Below are 22,129 nucleotides of genomic sequence, written 5' to 3'. Positions count from 1 at the left end.
GAGAAACACTTCCATGGAAAGGGGTTGCCAGGCTTCCCAAAATTACGAATCTCCAGAAATCTCAGCAAATATTTTTTCACCCAAACTGGATGATACTTTCAGGTAACGATCAGTACATGAAGGCGACTTTGTTCCCCAAATTTCGTTCTTCTATGTTGAAGCGTTCGTTTCCAGTAACAGTTTGAATTTTTAGGTTTCACTCTGTTTTCTCCTATATTGATAGATGTATTTGGAACTCTAAATCCAACACGGTTTGTGCTAGCTTCTTGAAACTTGACACAATAAAGTAGTTTCACGTTCTATCCCTATGTTTTGATTCCTCTTGATGTAGCCCTAAGCAGTGACTGGCGAGAAACACTTTCATGGAAAGGGGTTGCCAGGCTTCCCGAAATTACGAATATCCAGAAATCTCAGCAAATATTATTTCAGCCAAACTGGATGATACTTTCAGGTAATGATCAGTACACGAAGGCGACTTGGTTCCCCAAATATCGTTCTTCTATGTTGAAGCGTTCGTTTCCAGTAACAGTTTGAAGTTTAGGTTTCACTCTGTTTTCTCCTATATTGATAGATGTATTTGGAACTCTAAATCCAACACGGTTTGTGCTAGCTTCTTGAAACTTCACACAATAAAGTAGTTTTACGTTCTATCTCTATGTTTGGATTCCTCTTGATGTAGCCCTAAGCAGTGACAGGCGAGAAACACTTTCAATGAAAGGGGTTGCCAGGCTTCCCAAAATTACGAATCTCCAGAAATCTCAGCAAATATTTTTTCACACAAACTGGATGATACTTTCAGGTAATGATCAGTACACGAAGGCGACTTGGTTCCCCAAATTTCGTTCTTCTATGTTGAAGCGTTCGTTTCCAGTAACAGTTTGAATTTTTAGGTTTCACTCTGTTTTCTCCTATATTGATAGATGTATTTGGAACTCTAAATCCAACACGGTTTGTGCTAGCTTCTTGAAACTTGACACAATAAAGAAGTTTCATGTTCTATCTCTATGTTTTGTTTCCTCTTGATGTAGCCCTAAGCAGTGACAGGCGAAAAACACTTTCATGGAAAGGGGTTGCCAGGCTTCCCAAAATTACGAATCTCCGGAAATATCAGCAAATATTTTTTCACCCAAACAGGATGATACTTTCAGGTAATGATCAGTACACGAAGGCGACTTGGTTCCCCAAATTTTGTTCTTCTATGTTGAAGCGTTCGTTTCCAGTAACAGTTTGAATTTTTAGGTTTCACTCTGTTTTCTCCTATATTGATAGATGTATTTGGAACTCTAAATCCAACACGGTTTGTGCTAGCTTCTTGAAACTTGACACAATAAAGTAGTTTCACGTTCTATCTCTATGTTTTGTTTCCTCTTGATGTAGCCCTAAGCAGTGACAGGCGAGAAACACTTCCATGGAAAGGGGTTGCCAGGCTTCCCAAAATTACGAATCTCCGGAAATATCAGCAAATATTTTTTCACCCAAACAGGATGATACTTTCAGGTAATGATCAGTACACGAAGGCGACTTGGTTCCCCAAATTTTGTTCTTCTATGTTGAAGCGTTCGTTTCCAGTAACAGTTTGAATTTTTAGGTTTCACTCTGTTTTCTCCTATATTGATAGATGTATTTGGAACTCTAAATCCAACACGGTTTGTGCTAGCTTCTTGAAACTTGACACAATAAAGTAGTTTCACGTTCTATCTCTATGTTTTGTTTCCTCTTGATGTAGCCCTAAGCAGTGACAGGCGAGAAACACTTCCATGGAAAGGGGTTGCCAGGCTTCCCAAAATTACGAATGTCCAGAAATCTCAGCAAATATTATTTCAGCCAATCTGGATGATACTTTCAGGTATTGATCAGTATATGAAGGCGACTTGGTTCCCCAAATATCGTTCTTCTATTTTGAAGCGTTCGTTTCCAGTAACAGTTTGAATTTTTAGGTTTCACTCTGTTTTCTCCTATATTGACAGATGTATTTGGAACTCTAAATCCAACAAGGTTTGTGCTAGATTCTTGAAACTTGACAAAATAAAGTAGTTTCACGTTCTATCTCTATGTTTGGATTCCTCTTGATGTAGCCCTAAGCAGTGACAGGCGAGAAACACTTTCATGGAAAGGGGTTGCCAGGCTTCCCAAAATTACGAATCTCCAGAAATCTCAGCAAATATTTTTTCACACAAACTGGATGATAATTTCAGGTAATGATCAGTACACGAAGGCGACTTGGTTCCCCAAATTTCGTTCTTCTATGTTGAAGCGTTCGTTTCCAGTAACAGTTTGAATTTTTAGGTTTCACTCTGTTTTCTCCTATATTGATAGATGTATTTGGAACTCTAAATCCAACACGGTTTGTGCTAGCTTCTTGAAACTTGACACAATAAAGTAGTTTCACATTCTATCTCTACGTTTTGTTTCCTCTTGATGTAGCCCTAAGCAGTGACTGGCGAGAAACACTTTCATGGAAAGGGGCTGCCAGCCTTCCCAAAATTACGAATCTCCAGAAATCTCAGCAAATATTTCTTCACCCAAACAGGATGATACTTTCAGGTAATGATCAGTATACTAAGGCGACTTGGTTCCCCAAATTTCGTTCTTCTATGTTGAAGCGTTCGTTTCCAGTAACAGTTTGAATTTTTAGGTTTCACTCTGTTTTCTCCTATATTGATAGATGTATTTGGAACTCTAAATCCAACACGGTTTGTGCTAGCTTCTTGAAAGTTGACACAATAAAGTAGTTTCACGTACTATCTCTATGTTTGGATTCCTCTTGATGTAGACCTAAGCAGTGACAGGCGAGAAACACTTTCATGGAAAGGGGTTGGCAGGCTTCCCAAAATTACGAATCTCCAGAAATCTCAGCAAATATTTTTTCAGCCAAACTGGATGATACTTTCAGGTAACGATCAGTACACGAAGGCGACTTGGTTCCCCAAATTTCGTTCTTCTATGTTGAAGCGTTCGTTTCCAGTAACACTTTGAATTTTTAGGTTTCACTCTGTTTTCTCCTATATTGATAGATGTATTTGGAACTCTAAATCCAACACGGTTTGTGCTAGGTTCTTGAAACTTCACACAATAAAGTAGTTTCACGTTCTCTCTCTATGTTTTGTTTCCTCTTGATGTAGCCCTAAGCAGTGACAGGCGAGTAACACTTTCATGGAAAGGGGTTGCCAGGCTTCCCAATATTACGAATCTCCAGAAATCTCAGCAAATATTTTTTCAGCCAAACTGGATGATACTTTCAGGTAACGATCAGTACACGAAGGCGACTTGGTTCCCCAAATTTCGTTCTTCTATGTTGAAGCGTTCGTTTCCAATAACAGTTTGAATTTTTAGGTTTCACTCTGTTTTCTCCTATATTTATAGATGTATTTGGAACTCTAAATCCAACACGGTTTGTGCTAGCTTCTTGAAACTTGACACAATAAAGTAGTTTCACGTTCTGTCTCTATGTTTTGTTTCCTCTTAATGTAGCCCTAAGCAGTGACAGGCGAGAAACACTTTCATGTAAAGGGGTTGCCAGGCTTCCCAAAATTACGAATCTCCAGAAATCTCAGCAAATATTTTTTCACCCAAACAGGATGATACTTTCAGGTAATGATCAGTACACTAAGGTGACTTGGTTCCCCAAATTTCGTTCTTCTATGTTGAGGCGTTCGTTTCCAGTAACAGTTTGAATTTTTAGGTTACACTCTGTTTTCTCCTATATTGATAGATGTATTTGGAACTCTAAATCCAAGACGGTTTGTGCTAGCTTTTTGAAACTTGACACAATAAAGCAGTTTCACGTTCTATCTCTACGTTTTGTTTCCTCTTGATGTAGCCCTAAGCAGTGACTGGCGAGAAACACTTTCATGGAAAGGGGTTGCCAGGCTGCCCAAAATTACGAATCTCCAGAAATCTCAGCAAATATTTTTTTCACCCAAACAGGATGATACTTTCAGGTAATGATCAGTACACGAAGGCGACTTGGTTCCCCAAATTTCGTTCTTCTATGTTGAAGCGTTCGTTTCCAGTAACAGTTTGAATTTTTAGGTTTCACTCTGTTTTCTCCTATATTGATAGATGTATTTGGAACTCTAAATCCAACACGGTTTGTGCTAGCTTCTTGAAACTTGACACAATAAAGTAGTTTCATGTTCTATCTCTACGTTTTGTTTCCTCTTGATGTAGCCCTAAGCAGTGACTGGCGAGAAACACTTTCATGGAAACGGGCTGCCAGGCTTCCCAAAATTACGAATCTCCAGAAATCTCAGCAAATATTTCTTCACCCAAACAGGATGATACTTTCTGGTAATGATCAGTATACTAAGGCGACTTGGTTCCCAAATTTTGTTCTTCTATGTTGAAGCGTTCGTTTCCAGTAACAGTTTGAATTTTTAGGTTTCACTCTGTTTTCTCCTATATTGATAGATGTATTTGGAACTCTAAATCCAACACGGTTTGTGCTAGCTTCTTGAATGTTGACACAATAAAGTAGTTTCACGTTCTATCTCTATGTTTTGATTCCCCTTGATGTAGCCCTAAGCAGTGACAGGCGAGAAACACTTTAATGGAAAGGGGTTGCCAGGCTTCCCAAAATTACGAATCTCCAGAAATCTCAGCAAATATTTTTTCACCCAAACTGGATGATACTTTCAGGTAATGATCAGTACACGAAGGCGACTTGGTTCCCCAAATTTCGTTCTTCTATGTTGAAGCGTTCGTTTCCAGTAACAGTTTGAATTTTTAGGTTTCACTCTGTTTTCTCCTATATTGATAGATGTATTTGGAACTCTAAATCCAACACGGTTTGTGCTAGCTTCTTGAAACTTGACACAATAAAGTAGTTTCACGTTCTGTCTCTATGTTTTGTTTCCTCTTGATGTAGCCCTAAGCAGTGACAGGCGAGAAACACTTTCATGGAAAGGGGTTGCCAGGCTTCCCAAAATTACGAATCTCCAGAAATCTCAGCAAATATTTTTTCACCCAAACAGGATGATACTTTCAGGTAATGATCAGTACACGAAGGCAACTTGGTTCCCCAAATTTCGTTCTTCTATGTTGAAGCGTTCGTTTCCAGTAACAGTTTGAATTTTTAGGTTTCACTCTGTTTTCTCCTATATTGATAGATGTATTTGGAACTCTAAATCCAACACGGTTTGTGCTAGCTTCTTGAAACTTGACACAATAAAGTAGTTTCACGTTCTGTCTCTATGTTTTGTTTCCTCTTGATGTAGCCCTAAGCAGTGACTGGCGAGAAACACTTTCATGGAAAGGGGTTGCCAGGCTTCCCAAAATTACGAATCTCCAGAAATCTCAGCAAATATTTTTTCACCCAAACAGGATGATACTTTCAGGTAATGATCAGTACACGAAGGCGACTTGGTTCCCCAAATTTCGTTCTTCTATGTTGAAGCGTTCGTTTCCAGTAACAGTTTGAATTTTTAGGTTTCACTCTGTTTTCTCCTATATTGATAGATGTATTTGGAACTCTAAATCCAACACGGTTTGTGCTAGCTTCTTGACACTTGACACAATAAAGTAGTTTCACGTTCTATCTCTATGTTTTGTTTCCTCTTGATGTAGCCCTAAGCAGTTACTGGCGAGAAACACTTTCATGGAAAGGGGTTGCCAGGCTTCCCAAAATTACGAATCTCCAGAAATCTCAGCAAATATTTTTTCACCCAAACAGGATGATAATTTCAGGTAATGATCAGTACACTAAGGTGACTTGGTTCCCCATATTTCGTTCTTCTATGTTGAAGCGTTCGTTTCCAGTAACAGTTTGAATGTTTAGGTTACACTCTGTTTTCTCCTATATTGATAGATATATTTGGAACACTAAATCTAACACGGTTTGTGCTAGCTTCTTGAAACTTGACACAATAAAGTAGTTTCACGTTCTATCTCTATGTTTTGATTCCCCTTGATGTAGCCCTAAGCAGTGACAGGCGAGAAACACTTCCATGGAAAGGGGTTGCCAGGCTTCCCAAAATTACGAATCTCCAGAAATCTCAGCAAATATTTTTTCACCCAAACTGGATGATACTTTCAGGTAATGATCAGTACACGAAGGCGACTTGGTTCCCCAAATTTCGTTCTTCTATGTTGAAGCGTTCGTTTCCAGTAACAGTTTGAATTTTTAGGTTTCACTCTGTTTTCTCCTATATTGATAGATGTATTTGGAACTCTAAATCCAACACGGTTTGTGCTAGCTTCTTGAAACTTGACACAATAAAGTAGTTTCACGTTCTGTCTCTACGTTTTGTTTCCTCTTGATGTAGCCTTAAGCAGTGACAGGCGAGAAACACTTTCATGGAAAGGGGTTGCCAGGCTTCCCAAAATGACGAATCTCCAGAAATATCAGCAAATATTTTTTCACCCAAACAGGATGATACTTTCAGGTAATGATCAGTACACTAAGGTGACTTGGTTCCCCAAATTTCATTCTTCTACATTGAAGCGTTCGTTTCCAGTAACAGTTTGAATTTTTAGGTTTCACTCTGTTTTCTCCTATATTGATAGATGTATTTGGAACTCTAAATCCAACACGGTTTGTGCTAGCTTCTTGAAACTTGACACAATAAAGTAGTTTCACGTTCTGTCTCTATGTTTTGTTTCCTCTTGATGTAGCCCTAAGCAGTGACAGGCGAGAAACACTTTCATGGAAAGGGGTTGCCAGGCTTCCCAAAATTACGAATCTCCAGAAATCTCAGCAAATATTTTTTCACCCAAACTGAATGATACTTTCAGGTAATGATCAGTACATGAAGGCGACTTGGTTCCCCAAATTTCGTTCTTCTATGTTGAAGCGTTCGTTTCCAGTAACAGTTTGAATTTTTAGGTTTCACTCTGTTTTCTCCTATATTGATAGATGTATTTGGAACTCTAAATCCAACACGGTTTGTGCTAGCTTCTTGAAACTTGACACAATAAAGTAGTTTCATGTTCTATCCCTATGTTTTGATTCCTCTTTATGTATCCCTAAGCAGTGACTGGCGAGAAACACTTTCATGGAAAGGGGTTGCCAGGCTTCCCAAAATTACGAATGTCCAGAAATCTCAGCAAATATTATTTCAGCCAATCTGGATGATACTTTCAGGTATTGATCAGTATATGAAGGCGACTTGGTTCCCCAAATATCGTTCTTCTATTTTGAAGCGTTCGTTTCCAGTAACAGTTTGAATTTTTAGGTTTCACTCTGTTTTCTCCTATATTGACAGATGTATTTGGAACTCTAAATCCAACAAGGTTTGTGCTAGATTCTTGAAACTTGACAAAATAAAGTAGTTTCACGTTCTATCTCTATGTTTGGATTCCTCTTGATGTAGCCCTAAGCAGTGACAGGCGAGAAACACTTTCATGGAAAGGGGTTGCCAGGCTTCCCAAAATTACGAATCTCCAGAAATCTCAGCAAATATTTTTTCACACAAACTGGATGATAATTTCAGGTAATGATCAGTACACGAAGGCGACTTGGTTCCCCAAATTTCGTTCTTCTATGTTGAAGCGTTCGTTTCCAGTAACAGTTTGAATTTTTAGGTTTCACTCTGTTTTCTCCTATATTGATAGATGTATTTGGAACTCTAAATCCAACACGGTTTGTGCTAGCTTCTTGAAACTTGACACAATAAAGTAGTTTCACATTCTATCTCTACGTTTTGTTTCCTCTTGATGTAGCCCTAAGCAGTGACTGGCGAGAAACACTTTCATGGAAAGGGGCTGCCAGCCTTCCCAAAATTACGAATCTCCAGAAATCTCAGCAAATATTTCTTCACCCAAACAGGATGATACTTTCAGGTAATGATCAGTATACTAAGGCGACTTGGTTCCCCAAATTTCGTTCTTCTATGTTGAAGCGTTCGTTTCCAGTAACAGTTTGAATTTTTAGGTTTCACTCTGTTTTCTCCTATATTGATAGATGTATTTGGAACTCTAAATCCAACACGGTTTGTGCTAGCTTCTTGAAAGTTGACACAATAAAGTAGTTTCACGTACTATCTCTATGTTTGGATTCCTCTTGATGTAGACCTAAGCAGTGACAGGCGAGAAACACTTTCATGGAAATGGGTTGGCAGGCTTCCCAAAATTACGAATCTCCAGAAATCTCAGCAAATATTTTTTCAGCCAAACTGGATGATACTTTCAGGTAACGATCAGTACACGAAGGCGACTTGGTTCCCCAAATTTCGTTCTTCTATGTTGAAGCGTTCGTTTCCAGTAACACTTTGAATTTTTAGGTTTCACTCTGTTTTCTCCTATATTGATAGATGTATTTGGAACTCTAAATCCAACACGGTTTGTGCTAGGTTCTTGAAACTTCACACAATAAAGTAGTTTCACGTTCTCTCTCTATGTTTTGTTTCCTCTTGATGTAGCCCTAAGCAGTGACAGGCGAGTAACACTTTCATGGAAAGGGGTTGCCAGGCTTCCCAATATTACGAATCTACAGAAATCTCAGCAAATATTTTTTCAGCCAAACTGGATGATACTTTCAGGTAACGATCAGTACACGAAGGCGACTTGGTTCCCCAAATTTCGTTCTTCTATGTTGAAGCGTTCGTTTCCAGTAACAGTTTGAATTTTTAGGTTTCACTCTGTTTTCTCCTATATTTATAGATGTATTTGGAACTCTAAATCCAACACGGTTTGTGCTAGCTTCTTGAAACTTGACACAATAAAGTAGTTTCACGTTCTGTCTCTATGTTTTGTTTCCTCTTAATGTAGCCCTAAGCAGTGACAGGCGAGAAACACTTTCATGTAAAGGGGTTGCCAGGCTTCCCAAAATTACGAATCTCCAGAAATCTCAGCAAATATTTTTTCACCCAAACAGGATGATACTTTCAGGTAATGATCAGTACACTAAGGTGACTTGGTTCCCCAAATTTCGTTCTTCTATGTTGAGGCGTTCGTTTCCAGTAACAGTTTGAATTTTTAGGTTACACTCTGTTTTCTCCTATATTGATAGATGTATTTGGAACTCTAAATCCAAGACGGTTTGTGCTAGCTTTTTGAAACTTGACACAATAAAGCAGTTTCACGTTCTATCTCTACGTTTTGTTTCCTCTTGATGTAGCCCTAAGCAGTGACTGGCGAGAAACACTTTCATGGAAAGGGGTTGCCAGGCTGCCCAAAATTACGAATCTCCAGAAATCTCAGCAAATATTTTTTTCACCCAAACAGGATGATACTTTCAGGTAATGATCAGTACACGAAGGCGACTTGGTTCCCCAAATTTCGTTCTTCTATGTTGAAGCGTTCGTTTCCAGTAACAGTTTGAATTTTTAGGTTTCACTCTGTTTTCTCCTATATTGATAGATGTATTTGGAACTCTAAATCCAACACGGTTTGTGCTAGCTTCTTGAAACTTGACACAATAAAGTAGTTTCATGTTCTATCTCTACGTTTTGTTTCCTCTTGATGTAGCCCTAAGCAGTGACTGGCGAGAAACACTTTCATGGAAACGGGCTGCCAGGCTTCCCAAAATTACGAATCTCCAGAAATCTCAGCAAATATTTCTTCACCCAAACAGGATGATACTTTCTGGTAATGATCAGTATACTAAGGCGACTTGGTTCCCAAATTTTGTTCTTCTATGTTGAAGCGTTCGTTTCCAGTAACAGTTTGAATTTTTAGGTTTCACTCTGTTTTCTCCTATATTGATAGATGTATTTGGAACTCTAAATCCAACACGGTTTGTGCTAGCTTCTTGAATGTTGACACAATAAAGTAGTTTCACGTTCTATCTCTATGTTTTGATTCCCCTTGATGTAGCCCTAAGCAGTGACAGGCGAGAAACACTTTAATGGAAAGGGGTTGCCAGGCTTCCCAAAATTACGAATCTCCAGAAATCTCAGCAAATATTTTTTCACCCAAACTGGATGATACTTTCAGGTAATGATCAGTACACGAAGGCGACTTGGTTCCCCAAATTTCGTTCTTCTATGTTGAAGCGTTCGTTTCCAGTAACAGTTTGAATTTTTAGGTTTCACTCTGTTTTCTCCTATATTGATAGATGTATTTGGAACTCTAAATCCAACACGGTTTGTGCTAGCTTCTTGAAACTTGACACAATAAAGTAGTTTCACGTTCTGTCTCTATGTTTTGTTTCCTCTTGATGTAGCCCTAAGCAGTGACAGGCGAGAAACACTTTCATGGAAAGGGGTTGCCAGGCTTCCCAAAATTACGAATCTCCAGAAATCTCAGCAAATATTTTTTCACCCAAACAGGATGATACTTTCAGGTAATGATCAGTACACGAAGGCAACTTGGTTCCCCAAATTTCGTTCTTCTATGTTGAAGCGTTCGTTTCCAGTAACAGTTTGAATTTTTAGGTTTCACTCTGTTTTCTCCTATATTGATAGATGTATTTGGAACTCTAAATCCAACACGGTTTGTGCTAGCTTCTTGAAACTTGACACAATAAAGTAGTTTCACGTTCTGTCTCTATGTTTTGTTTCCTCTTGATGTAGCCCTAAGCAGTGACTGGCGAGAAACACTTTCATGGAAAGGGGTTGCCAGGCTTCCCAAAATTACGAATCTCCAGAAATCTCAGCAAATATTTTTTCACCCAAACAGGATGATACTTTCAGGTAATGATCAGTACACGAAGGCGACTTGGTTCCCCAAATTTCGTTCTTCTATGTTGAAGCGTTCGTTTCCAGTAACAGTTTGAATTTTTAGGTTTCACTCTGTTTTCTCCTATATTGATAGATGTATTTGGAACTCTAAATCCAACACGGTTTGTGCTAGCTTCTTGACACTTGACACAATAAAGTAGTTTCACGTTCTATCTCTATGTTTTGTTTCCTCTTGATGTAGCCCTAAGCAGTTACTGGCGAGAAACACTTTCATGGAAAGGGGTTGCCAGGCTTCCCAAAATTACGAATCTCCAGAAATCTCAGCAAATATTTTTTCACCCAAACAGGATGATAATTTCAGGTAATGATCAGTACACTAAGGTGACTTGGTTCCCCATATTTCGTTCTTCTATGTTGAAGCGTTCGTTTCCAGTAACAGTTTGAATGTTTAGGTTACACTCTGTTTTCTCCTATATTGATAGATATATTTGGAACACTAAATCTAACACGGTTTGTGCTAGCTTCTTGAAACTTGACACAATAAAGTAGTTTCACGTTCTATCTCTATGTTTTGATTCCCCTTGATGTAGCCCTAAGCAGTGACAGGCGAGAAACACTTCCATGGAAAGGGGTTGCCAGGCTTCCCAAAATTACGAATCTCCAGAAATCTCAGCAAATATTTTTTCACCCAAACTGGATGATACTTTCAGGTAATGATCAGTACACGAAGGCGACTTGGTTCCCCAAATTTCGTTCTTCTATGTTGAAGCGTTCGTTTCCAGTAACAGTTTGAATTTTTAGGTTTCACTCTGTTTTCTCCTATATTGATAGATGTATTTGGAACTCTAAATCCAACACGGTTTGTGCTAGCTTCTTGAAACTTGACACAATAAAGTAGTTTCACGTTCTGTCTCTACGTTTTGTTTCCTCTTGATGTAGCCTTAAGCAGTGACAGGCGAGAAACACTTACATGGAAAGGGGTTGCCAGGCTTCCCAAAATGACGAATCTCCAGAAATATCAGCAAATATTTTTTCACCCAAACAGGATGATACTTTCAGGTAATGATCAGTACACTAAGGTGACTTGGTTCCCCAAATTTCATTCTTCTACGTTGAAGCGTTCGTTTCCAGTAACAGTTTGAATTTTTAGGTTTCACTCTGTTTTCTCCTATATTGATAGATGTATTTGGAACTCTAAATCCAACACGGTTTGTGCTAGCTTCTTGAAACTTGACACAATAAAGTAGTTTCACGTTCTGTCTCTATGTTTTGTTTCCTCTTGATGTAGCCCTAAGCAGTGACAGGCGAGAAACACTTTCATGGAAAGGGGTTGCCAGGCTTCCCAAAATTACGAATCTCCAGAAATCTCAGCAAATATTTTTTCACCCAAACAGGATGATACTTTCAGGTAATGATCAGTACATGAAGGCGACTTGGTTCCCCAAATTTCGTTCTTCTATATTGAAGCGTTCGTTTCCAGTAACAGTTTGAATTTTTAGGTTTCACTCTGTTTTCTCCTATATTGATAGATGTATTTGGAACTCTAAATCCAACACGGTTTGTGCTAGCTTCTTGAAACTTGACACAATAAAGTAGTTTCACGTTCTGTCTCTATGTTTTGTTTCCTCTTGATGTAGCCCTAAGCAGTGACTGGCAAGAAACACTTTCATGGAAAGGGGTTGCCAGGCTTCCCAAAATTACGAATCTCCAGAAATCTCAGCAAATATTTTTTCACCCAAACAGGATGATACTTTCAGGTAATGATCAGTACACGAAGGCGACTTGGTTCCCCAAATTTCGTTCTTCTATGTTGAAGCGTTCGTTTCCAGTAACAGTTTGAATTTTTAGGTTTCACTCTGTTTTCTCCTATATTGATAGATGTATTTGGAACTCTAAATCCAACACGGTTTGTGCTAGCTTCTTGACACTTGACACAATAAAGTAGTTTCACGTTCTATCTCTATGTTTTGTTTCCTCTTGATGTAGCCCTAAGCAGTTACTGGCGAGAAACACTTTCATGGAAAGGGGTTGCCAGGCTTCCCAAAATTACGAATCTCCAGAAATCTCAGCAAATATTTTTTCACCCAAACAGGATGATAATTTCAGGTAATGATCAGTACACTAAGGTGACTTGGTTCCCCATATTTCGTTCTTCTATGTTGAAGCGTTCGTTTCCAGTAACAGTTTGAATGTTTAGGTTACACTCTGTTTTCTCCTATATTGATAGATATATTTGGAACACTAAATCTAACACGGTTTGTGCTAGCTTCTTGAAACTTGACACAATAAAGTAGTTTCACGTTCTATCTCTATGTTTTGATTCCTCTTGATGTAGCCCTAAGCAGTGACAGGCGAGAAACACTTCCATGGAAAGGGGTTGCCAGGCTTCCCAAAATTACGAATCTCCAGAAATCTCAGCAAATATTTTTTCACCCAAACTGGATGATACTTTCAGGTAATGATCAGTACACGAAGGCGACTTGGTTCCCCAAATTTCGTTCTTCTATGTTGAACCGTTCGTTTCCAGTAACAGTTTGAATTTTTAGGTTTCACTCTGTTTTCTCCTATATTGATAGATGTATTTGAAACTCTAAATCCAACACGGTTTGTGCTAGCTTCTTGAAACTTGACACAATAAAGTAGTTTCACGTTCTGTCTCTATGTTTTGTTTCCTCTTGATGTAGCCCTAAGCAGTGACTGGCGAGAAACACTTTCATGGAAAGGGGTTGCCAGGCTTCCCAAAATTACGAATCTCCAGAAATCTCAGCAAATATTTTTTCACCCAAACAGGATGATACTTTCAGGTAATGATCAGTACACTAAGGTGACTTGGTTCCCCAAATTTCTTTCTTCTATGTTGAAGCGTTCGTTTCCAGTAACAGTTTGAATTTTTAGGTTTCACTCTGTTTTCTCCTATATTGATAGATATATTTGGAACTCTAAATCCAACACGGTTTGTGCTAGCTTCTTGAAACTTCACACAATAAAGTAGATTCAGGTTCTATCTCTATGTTTTGTTTCCTCTTGATGTAGCCCTAAGCAGTGACTGGCGAGAAACACTTTCATGGAAAGGGGTTGCCAGGCTTCCCAAAATTACGAATCTCCAGAAATCTCAGCAAATATTTTTTCACCCAAACAGGATGATACTTTCAGGTAATGATCAGTACACGAAGGTGACTTGGTTCCCGAAATTTCGTTCTTCTATGTTGAAGCGTACGTTTCCAGTAACAGTTTGAATGTTTAGGTTTCACTCTGTTTTCTCCTATATTGATAGATGTATTTGGAACACTAAATCCAACACGGTTTGTGCTAGCTTCTTGAAACTTGACACAATAAAGTAGTTTCACGTTCTCTCTCTATGTTTTGTTTCCTCTTGATGTAGCCCTAAGCAGTGACAGGCGAGAAACACTTTCATGGAAAGGGGTTTCCAGGCTTCCCAAAATTACGAATCTCCAGAAATCTCAGCAAATATTTTTTCAGCCAAACTGGATGATACTTTCAGGTAACGATCAGTACACGAAGGCGACTTGGTTCCCCAAATTTCGTTCTTCTATGATGAAGCGTTCGTTTCCAGTAACAGTTTGAATTTTTAGGTTTCACTCTGTTTTCTCCTATATTGATAGATGTATTTGGAACTCTAAATCCAACACGGTTTCTGCTAGCTTCTTGAAACTTGACACAATAAAGTAGTTTCACGTTCTGTCTCTATGTTTTGTTTCCTCTTAATGTAGCCCTAAGCAGTGACAGGCGAGAAACACTTTCATGGAAAGGGGTTGCCAGGCTTCCCAAAATTACGAATCTCCAGAAATCTCAGCAAATATTTTTTCACCCAAACAGGATGATACTTTCAGGTAATGATCAGTACACTAAGGTGACTTGGTTCCCCAAATTTCGTTCTTCTATGTTGAGGCGTTCGTTTCCAGTAACAGTTTGAATTTTTAGGTTTCACTCTGTTTTCTCCTATATTGATAGATGTATTTGGAACTCTAAATCCAAGACGGTTTGTGCTAGCTTTTTGAAACTTGACACAATAAAGCAGTTTCACGTTCTATCTCTACGTTTTGTTTCCTCTTGATGTAGCCCTAAGCAGTGAATGGCGAGAAACACTTTCATGGAAAGGGTCTGCCAGGCTTCCCAAAATTACGAATCTCCAGAAATCTCAGCAAATATTTTTTCACCCAAACAGGATGATACTTTCAGGTAATGGTCAGGACACGAAGGCGACTTGGTTTCCCAAATTTCGTTCATCTATGTTGAGGCGTTCGTTTCCAGTAACAGTTTGAATTTTTAGGTTTCACTTTGTTTTCTCCTATATTGATAGATGTATTTGGAACTCTAAATCCAACACGGTTTGTGCTAGCTTCTTGAAACTTGACACAATAAAGTAGTTTCACGTTCTATCTCTACGTTTTGTTTCCTCTTGATGTAGCCCTAAGCAGTGACTGGCGAGAAACACTTTCATGGAAAGGGGTTGTCAGGCTTCCCAAATTTACGAATCTCCAGAAATCTCAGCAAATATTTTTTCGCCCAAACAGGATGATACTTTCAGGTAATGATCAGTACACTAAAGTGACTTGGTTCCCCAAATTTCGTTCTTCTATGTTGAAGCGTTCGTTTCCAGTAACAGTTTGAATGTTTAGGTTTCACTCTGTTTTCTCCTATATTGATAGATGTATTTGGAACTCTAAATCCAACATGGTTTGTGCTAGCTTCTTGAAACTTGACAAAATAAAGTAGTTTCACATTCTATCTCTACATTTTGTTTCCTCTTGATGTAGCCCTAAGCAGTGACTGGCGAGAAACACTTTCATTGAAAGGGGTTGCCAGGCTTCCCAAAATTACGAATCTCCAGAAATCTCAGCAAATATTTTTTCACCCAAACTGGATGATACTTTCAGGTAATGATAAGTACACGAAGGCGACTTGGTTCCCCAAATTTCGTTCTTCTATGTTGAAGCGTTCGTTTCCAGTAACAGTTTGAATTTTTAGGTTTCACTCTGTTTTCTCCTATATTGATAGATGTATTTGGAACTCTAAATCCAACACGGTTTGTGCTAGCTTCTTGAAAGTTGACACAATAAAGTAGTTTCACGTTCTATCTCTATGTTTTGATTCCTCTTGATGTAGCCCTAAGCAGTGACAGGCGAGAAACACTTCCATGGAAAGGGGTTGCCAGGCTTCCCAAAATTACGAATCTCCAGAAAACTCAGCAAATATTTTTTCACCCAAACTGGATGATACTTTCAGGTAATGATCAGAACACGAAGGCGACTTGGTTCCCCAAATTTCGTTCTTCTATGTTGAAGCGTTCGTTTCCAGTAACAGTTTGAATTTTTAGGTTTCACTCTGTTTTCTCCTATATTGATAGATGTATTAAGAACTCTAAATCCAACACGGTTTGTGCTAGCTTCTTGAAACTTGACACAATAAAGTAATTTCACGTTCTATCTCTACGTTTTGTTTCCTCTTGATGTAGCCCTAAGCAGTGACTGGCGAGAAACACTTTCATGGAAAGGGGTTGCCAAGCTTCCCAAAATTACGAATCTCCAGAAATCTCAGCAAATATTTTTTCACCCAAACAGGATGATACTTTCAGGTAATGATCAGTACACTAAGGCGACTTGGTTCCCCAAATTGCATTCTTCTATGTTGAAGCGTTCGTTTCCAGTAACAGTTTGAATTTTTAGGTTTCACTCTGTTTTCTCCTATATTGATAGATGTATTTGGAACTCTAAATCCAACACGGTTTGTGCTAGCTTCTTGAAACTTGACACAATAAGGTAGTTTCACGTTCTATCTCTATGTTTTGTTTCCTCTTGATGTAGCCCTAAGAGGTGACTGGCGAGAAACACTTTCATGGAAAGGGGTTGCCAGGCTTCCCAAAATTACGAATCTCCAGAAATCTCAGCAAATATTTTTTCACCCAAACAGGATGATACTTTCAGGTAATGATCAGTACACGAAGGCGACTTGGTTCCCCATATTTCGTTCTTCTATGTTGAAGCGTTCGTTTCCAGTAACAGTTTGAATTTTTAGGTTTCACTCTGTTTTCTCCTATATTGATAGATGTATTTGGAACTCTAAATCCAACACGGTTTGTGCTAGCTTCTTGAAAGTTGACACAATAAAGTAGTTTCACGTTCTATCTCTATGTTTTGATTCCTCTTGATGTAGCCCTAAGCAGTGACAGGCGAGAAACACTTCCATGGAAAGGGGTTGCCAGGCTTCCCAAAATTACGAATCTCCAGAAATCTCAGCAAATATTTTTTCACCCAAACAGGATGATACTTTCAGGTAATGATTGGTACACTAAGGCGACTTGGTTCCCCAAATTGCATTCTTCTATGTTGAAGCGTTCGTTTCCAGTAACAGTTTGAATTTTTAGGTTTCACTCTGTTTTCTCCTATATTGATAGATGTATTTGGAACTCTAAATCCAACACGGTTTGTGCTAGCTTCTTGAAACTTGACACAATAAGGTAGTTTCACGTTCTATCTCTATGTTTTGTTTCCTCTTGATGTAGCCCTAAGCAGTGACTGGCGAGAAACACTTTCATTGAAAGGGGTTGCCAGGCTTCCCAAAATTACGAATCTGCAGAAATCTCAGCAAATATTTTTTCACCCAAACAGGATGATACTTTCAGGTAATGATTGGTACACGAAGGCGACTTGGTTTCCCAAATTTCATTCATCTATGTTGAGGCGTTCGTTTCCAGTAACAGTTTGAATTTTTAGGTTTCACTCTGTTTTCTCCTATATTGATAGATGTATTTGGAACTCTAAATCCAACACGGTTTGTGCTAGCTTCTTGAAAGTTGACACAATAAAGTAGTTTCATGTTCTATCTCTATGTTTTGATTCCTCTTGATGTAGCCCTAAGCAGTGACAGGCGAGAAACACTTCCATGGAAAGGGGTTGCCAGGCTTCCCAAAATTACGAATCTCCAGAAAACTCAGCAAATATTTTTTCACCCAAACTGGATGATACTTTCAGGTAATGATCAGAACACGAAGGCGACTTGGTTCCCCAAATTTCGTTCTTCTATGTTGAAGCGTTCGTTTCCAGTAACAGTTTGAATTTTTAGGTTTCACTCTGTTTTCTCCTATATTGATAGATGTATTAAGAACTCTAAATCCAACACGGTTTGTGCTAGCTTCTTGAAACTTGACACAATAAAGTAATTTCACGTTCTATCTCTACGTTTTGTTTCCTCTTGATGTAGCCCTAAGCAGTGACTGGCGAGAAACACTTTCATGGAAAGGGGTTGCCAAGCTTCCCAAAATTACGAATCTCCAGAAATCTCAGCAAATATTTTTTCACCCAAACAGGATGATACTTTCAGGTAATGATCAGTACACTAAGGCGACTTGGTTCCCCAAATTGCATTCTTCTATGTTGAAGCGTTCGTTTCCAGTAACAGTTTGAATTTTTAGGTTTCACTCTGTTTTCTCCTATATTGATAGATGTATTTGGAACTCTAAATCCAACACGGTTTGTGCTAGCTTCTTGAAACTTGACACAATAAGGTAGTTTCACGTTCTATCTCTATGTTTTGTTTCCTCTTGATGTAGCCCTAAGAGGTGACTGGCGAGAAACACTTTCATGGAAAGGGGTTGCCAGGCTTCCCAAAATTACGAATCTCCAGAAATCTCAGCAAATATTTTTTCACCCAAACAGGATGATACTTTCAGGTAATGATCAGTACACGAAGGCGACTTGGTTCCCCATATTTCGTTCTTCTATGTTGAAGCGTTCGTTTCCAGTAACAGTTTGAATTTTTAGGTTTCACTCTGTTTTCTCCTATATTGATAGATGTATTTGGAACTCTAAATCCAACACGGTTTGTGCTAGCTTCTTGAAAGTTGACACAATAAAGTAGTTTCACGTTCTATCTCTATGTTTTGATTCCTCTTGATGTAGCCCTAAGCAGTGACAGGCGAGAAACACTTCCATGGAAAGGGGTTGCCAGGCTTCCCAAAATTACGAATCTCCAGAAATCTCAGCAAATATTTTTTCACCCAAACAGGATGATACTTTCAGGTAATGATTGGTACACTAAGGCGACTTGGTTCCCCAAATTGCATTCTTCTATGTTGAAGCGTTCGTTTCCAGTAACAGTTTGAATTTTTAGGTTTCACTCTGTTTTCTCCTATATTGATAGATGTATTTGGAACTCTAAATCCAACACGGTTTGTGCTAGCTTCTTGAAACTTGACACAATAAGGTAGTTTCACGTTCTATCTCTATGTTTTGTTTCCTCTTGATGTAGCCCTAAGCAGTGACTGGCGAGAAACACTTTCATTGAAAGGGGTTGCCAGGCTTCCCAAAATTACGAATCTGCAGAAATCTCAGCAAATATTTTTTCACCCAAACAGGATGATACTTTCAGGTAATGATTGGTACACGAAGGCGACTTGGTTTCCCAAATTTCATTCATCTATGTTGAGGCGTTCGTTTCCAGTAACAGTTTGAATTTTTAGGTTTCACTCTGTTTTCTCCTATATTGATAGATGTATTTGGAACTCTAAATCCAACACGGTTTGTGCTAGCTTCTTGAAAGTTGACACAATAAAGTAGTTTCATGTTCTATCTCTATGTTTTGATTCCTCTTGATGTAGCCCTAAGCAGTGACAGGCGAGAAACACTTCCATGGAAAGGGGTTGCCAGGCTTCCCAAAATTACGAATCTCCAGAAATCTCAGCAAATATTTTTTCAACCAAACTGGATGATACTTTCAGGTAATGATAAGTACACGAAGGCGACTTGGTTCCCCAAATTTCGTTCTTCTATGTTGAAGCGTTCGTTTCCAGTAACAGTTTGAATTTTTAGGTTTCACTCTGTTTTCTCCTATATTGATGGATGTATTTGGAACTCTAAATCCAACACGGTTTGTGCTAGCTTCTTGAAACTTGACACAATAAAGTAGTTTCACATTCTATCTCTACATTTTGTTTTCTTGATGTAGCCCTAAGCAGTGACTGGCGAGAAACACTTTCATGGAAAGGGGTTGCAGGGCTTCCCAAAATTACGAATCTGCAGAAATCTCAGCAAATATTTTTTCACCCAAACAGGATGATACTTTCAGGTAATGATTGGTACACGAAGGCGACTTGGTTTCCCAAATTTCATTCATCTATGTTGAGGTGTTCGTTTCCAGTAACAGTTTGAATTTTTAGGTTTCACTCTGTTTTCTCCTATATTGATAGATGTATTTGGAACTCTAAATCCAACACGGTTTGTGCTAGCTTCTTGAAACTTGACACAATAAAGTAGTTTCACGTTCTATCTCTATGTTTTGTTTCCTCTTGATGTAGCCCTAAGCTGTGACTGGCGAGAAACACTTTCATGGAAAGGGGTTGCCAGGCTTCCCAAAATTACGAATGTCCAGAAATCTCAGCAAATATTTTTTCACCCAAACAGGACGATACTTTCAGGTAATGATCAGTACACGAATGCGACTGGGTTCCCCAAATTTCGTTCTTCTATGTTGAAGCGTTCGTTTCCAATAACAGTTTGAATTTTTAGGTTTCACTCTGTTTTCTCCTATATTGATAGATGTATTTGGAACTCTAAATCCAACACGGTTTGTGCTAGCTTCTTGAAACTTGACAAAATAAAGTAGTTTCACATTCTATCTCTTCATTTTGTTTCCTCTTGATGTAGCCCTAAGCAGTGACTGGCGAGAAACACTTTCATTGAAAGGGGTTGCCAGGCTTCCCAAAATTACGAATCTGCAGAAATCTCAGCAAATATTTTTTCACCCAAACAGGATGATACTTTCAGGTAATGATTGGTACACGAAGGCGACTTGGTTTCCCAAATTTCATTCATCTATGTTGAGGCGTTCGTTTCCAGTAACAGTTTGAATTTTTAGGTTTCACTCTGTTTTCTCCTATATTGATAGATGTATTTGGAACTCTAAATCCAACACGGTTTGTGCTACCTTCTTGAAAGTTGACACAATAAAGTAGTTTCACGTTCTACCTCTATGTTTTGATTCCTCTTGATGTAGCCCTAAGCAGTGACAGGCGAGAATCACTTCCATGGAAAGGGGTTGCCAGGCTTCCCAAAATTACGAATCTCCAGAAATCTCAGAAAATATTTTTTCACCCAAACTGGATGATACTTTCAGGTAATGATCAGTACACGAAGGCGACTGGGTTCCCCAAATTTCGTTCTTCTATGTTGAAGCGTTCGTTTCCAGTAACAGTTTGAATTTTTAGGTTTCACTCTGTTTTCTCCTATATTGATAGATGTATTTGGAACTCTAAATCCAACACGGTTTGTGCTAGCTTCTTGAAACTTGACACAATAAAGTAGTTTCACGTTCTATCTCTATGTTTTGATTCCTCTTGATGTAGCCCTAAGCAGTGACAGGCGAGAAACACTTCCATGGAAAGGGGTTGCCAAGCTTCCCAAAATTACGAATCTCCAGAAATCTCAGCAAATATTTTTTCACCCAAACTGGATGATACTTTCAGGTAATGATCAGTACACGAAGGCGACTTGGTTCCCCAAATTTCGTTCTTCTATGTTGAAGCGTTCGTTTCCAGTAACAGTTTGAATTTTTAGGTTTCACTCTGTTTTCTCCTATATTGATAGATGTTTGGAACTCTAAATCCAACACGGTGTGTGCTAGCTTCTTGAAACTTGACACAATAAATCAGTTTCACGTTCTATCTCTATGTTTTTATTCCTCTTGATGTAGCCCTAAGAAGTGACTGGCGAGAAACACTTCCATGGAAAGGGGTTGCCAGGCTTCCCAAAATTACGAATCTCCAGAAATCTCAGCAAATATTTTTTCACCCAAATTGGATGATACTTTCAGGTAATGATCAGCACACGAAGGCGACTTGGTTCCCCAAATTTCGTTCTTCTATGTTGAACCGTTCGTTTCCAGTAACAGTTTGAATTTTTAGGTTTCACTCTGTTTTCTCCTATATTGATAGATGTATTTGGAACTCTAAATCCAACACGGTTTGTGCTAGCTTCTTGAAACTTGACACAATAAAGTAATTTCACGTTCTATCTCTACGTTTTGTTTCCTCTTGATGTAGCCCTAAGCAGTGACTGGCAAGAAACACTTTCATGGAAAGGGGTTGCCAAGCTTCCCAAAATTACGAATCTCCAGAAATCTCAGCAAATATTTTTTCACCCAAACAGGATGATACATTCAGGTAATGATAAGTACACGAAGGCGACTTGGTTCCCCAAATTTCATTCTTCTATGTTGAAGTGTTCGTTTCCAGTAACAGTTTGAATTTTTAGGTTTCACTCTGTTTTCTCCTATATTGATAGATGTATTTGGAACTCTAAATCCAACACGGTTTGTGCTAGCTTCTTGAAACTTGACACAATAAAGTAGTTTCACGTTCTATCTCTATGTTTTGTTTCCTCTTGATGTAGCCCTAAGCTGTGACTGGCGAGAAACACTTTCATGGAAAGGGGTTGCCAGGCTTCCCAAAATTACGAATCTCCAGAAATCTCAGCAAATATTTTTTCACCCAAACAGGACGATACTTTCAGGTAATGATCAGTACACGAATGTGACTGGGTTCCCCAAATTTCGTT

The sequence above is a fragment of the Spermophilus citellus genome (genome assembly GCF_964194105.1).
Source record: "Spermophilus citellus genome assembly, chromosome: 11".
In the NCBI taxonomy this organism is placed as follows: Eukaryota; Metazoa; Chordata; class Mammalia; order Rodentia; family Sciuridae; genus Spermophilus; species Spermophilus citellus.
The sequence above is the reverse complement of the archived record's forward strand: the minus strand, read 5'-3'. Positions refer to the sequence as shown.